Raw genomic sequence first — 3,492 nt, forward strand, 5'->3', positions numbered from 1 at the left:
GCAGTCGAAGATGAACTTTTTTCGTAATTATAGGATGTTTTGAATGACGAGAAGTGTTGTTCATTCGTTGTTAAATGCCTCACATGTATCTTTATTATGTACCAATGCCTGCAATAATCCCTTCCGGGATTGGCAGTATTTTGAAATAAATAAATAAATAAAAGACTTTGAAGGTCGACTGAACGATGAGACATAGAAGGTTTTCGCCTAATAAATACAAAGACTGGCAAGATAAATGGAGCAACTTTAACTGCTATCTTTATTAAAGAGATCCCACTTGGAGAAGTTTGATTTCTGGGTCATGTCACACCAGGTCGTCACATATTTTCCTTATAATACATTTTAGCGCTCAAAAGACAAGGACACAAAGACGAGAATCAGACACCACAGTGCGCTCTCGTCTTTGTGTCCTTGTCTTTTTGAGCGCTAAAATGTATTCCAAGTTCCAACACCAACTAGCCCAACAATCTACTCTACTGAAATTTTCCTTATACTTTTTTTTTTGTTGTTTTCTCTCCATCAATGGTTTTCCCCCTTGGAATAAGACGATCCCATTCCGCGAAGAGCGAGGCGTTGGTCGGCGTCCGAAAAAAGGAGCGTTTCTCTTTGCATGTGTTGTAACTCACGTCGCACACCGGTACAAAACAGCACCGCTCCATCTTTTTCTTCGCCGTATTTTACATCGTTCTGAGTCCCTTGTCCCTTCGGCACAGCTAGCAGCCACACAATATCGTATCGATCCACACACAACACAAAACAAGAAATAGTCACAACAACACACCACAGGCCAGCCGCGCCCTGACCTGCCACCTGGCCCCGCTGTGACTGGCAGCGCCACTGGCGCCACCCTAAGCCTCTGCGGTTGAGGTATTTGATGGTGCATTCTGGTGGACGACTTTCCGTCCATTAGAACCGTCGATCATCTAACAACAAAGGACACAGCCACACACGCCCAGCTTGTATTCCATATGTGCATAATACTGCCCATCGCCTGAAGAGTCTGGCTGCCCGCTTCGACACGAAGGTTGTATTCACGTGTCGGATGAAGCTAAAACAAATGTGCCAAAGGGTAAATAATGAAAGTCGTCCACCAAAATGCACCATCAAACACTTCAACAAATACATCAAATGCCAAGAGAAGCCAATTTATTCTATTCCGCTCAGTTGTGACAGCCAATACATTGGCCAGACGGGACGATGCCTCAACGTTCACCTTAGGGAACACTTTCTCGAAGTCAACAAGGCGTCATCCGACTCCTACCATCCGATCGTTGTCCATGCCCGCACCTGCCAAGATTTCTCTCCCAGCCATGAAAACCCTTCCGTGCTAGGCTCACCCAAGGACAAGTATGGCCGAGAAATAATCGAAGCATTTAAGATCAAAACTGCCACAGACAATGTTTTCGAGCCCTTGATGTCGTTATCGACATCAGAGATGGATTTCCTAGCGCCGGAGTTGTCATAGAAAACATCTCCATATTCTTCTTCTTCCTTTTCAGGAAGTTAAATTCAGCTATCTTTACTTTTATCTTTTTCTAGTATCTTCTAGTATTTTAGCAACGTTGAGGAGTTTGTATTTTATTCTTCACTTAATTTTCTCTGTGACCAAAGTGGTTTATCATAGTGTATTGGGCATCATTTAAATGTAGTTGCTCGTTGAAAGAACTGTGTGTCTGGCCTCGTATATTTTCGACGTTTTATTCTTTCCGTGTGAACTGTACACAGTACACCATCCAACGCGCTCTGCTACGTGTACCACCAACTTGGCTAACACATTCCCTAAAATTCCAACTGTAACTTTTTTTAAAATTTATTTTTCCTTTTGAATTATTTTTCAAATATCAGGCTCGCAGAGGTTTTCCCGCGCGCGCTTAGGCGGGATACAGCTGTGCTCTTAGGTGCATTAATTAAAAAAAAAAAAGTGCCACAACAGCCCTCGGTATGCGCCTCCCGAAGGGGGAGCAGAGTTAGGCGTTTGATTTCCCCGAGCAGCCAAGCCGTTATTCGCCGAGATCGACCACTTGAAAAGCAAAGCATCCAGCGCCGTTCAGGAAAGCCACCGCTACGGTCGCTCCGCCCAACGTTGGCTCCGCCGACGTTGCACGCGCCCCGGCGCATGTTCTCCTGCTTTCGCCTCTTTCCCCTTTTCTGTTTTCCACGCGCGGCGGCGCGCGCGCCGCCGCTATTCTTCGAATTCAGTCACATGACGAGCAAAGCAGCCAGGGCTGTGCAGGAAAGCCGGCGCTACCAGGTAAATATCTATATGCAGGAACTCTAGTGGGAACTATACTCCGCGACAACTTTTCTTGGCAATGCAGTGGAACGTACGTCCCGCGTCCCCTCTCCCATTTTGAGTGTCGCGGAGTATAGTGCACCGCGGTCCCGAGGTCCCCAAAACTCTGCCGACTCTACACTTCCAATTCACATCATTGGGAGTAAATGCATTTTTTTTTAAACCGCAAGAATAAACTACGCATGGCCCAAGACTAATTGTACGCCGAAATCTTATAAAAAAAGTTATGGGATTTTTTTTTTAAAAATTCAATGGGAAAATGGAGCCGAATTAACACCAATATCCCATTGAAAAAAAAAAAAAAAAAATCACATAGGTACATTTTTTTTAGACAAACCTTTGAGACGGGATAAAAATGAAGGACAACACACACAGAGAGACTCAGTGTGTTGTGTTGTCCTTCGTCTTTTCCCCAGCTAAGGTTGATGCGTGGGGCTAGTTGGTTTAAAATGTTAAAACAGCGCAAACGACGAGGGACAAGCAGAAGGACACAGTGTATGTGTCCTGCTTTTTGGGGGTCTGTCTAAAATGATGTTAAACCATAACCTCCTGTCAATATAGAGGCTCGTTTACGCCCTAACTTTTTATTCGTTAAATCACTTAAAACTTTTTCATAAAAAAACGGTTAGTGCTGAAGCTTTGGCATCCGGGTTGACACCACTAGCTTCCTTTGGGCAGAGAAGGACCGTTCGTCGATGCGTAGTTTATTTTTCCGGTAATAAAAACCCTGTAATTATTATTATTATTAATATTATTATTTGAGGGGGGGGGGGGAAGGGGGGGTCAATCGGGACACTACTCTTTACTGTGTCCTGTAGAGTGTAGTTTGTACTCCCTTCTTTTACACTCCTTGGGTGCAATCTCTCATCGCGAACTGTGGAGAGAACTTGGTCAGAACTTGGCGTGATCGTCTCGCCATCTGTCTTTACCTCGAGACACTAGTTTCTGAAGAGCGCTCGTTTATACAGGTCTTTTAAAGCGAAAAACTTAAATTTTCACTCTGTGTGACCAAAAATAATTTAATGACGTCATAAATTTGGTTTGTTTCGCATAACAGTTGGAGCTTTTAGCGTTAGTCAGAGTAACACCTTGTACTTGAGATTCAGTTATCAAATAAAACAGCCTTTATTTATAGCGTTTATTTAAGATTTATTTAAATAAAATAATTGCTTTTAAGCGCGTCATTTTCATTTCTTTTT

Source organism: Ixodes scapularis, unplaced genomic scaffold (genome assembly GCF_016920785.2).
Source record: "Ixodes scapularis isolate PalLabHiFi unplaced genomic scaffold, ASM1692078v2 PGA_scaffold1__304_contigs__length_218370807, whole genome shotgun sequence".
Taxonomy (NCBI): Eukaryota; Metazoa; Arthropoda; class Arachnida; order Ixodida; family Ixodidae; genus Ixodes; species Ixodes scapularis.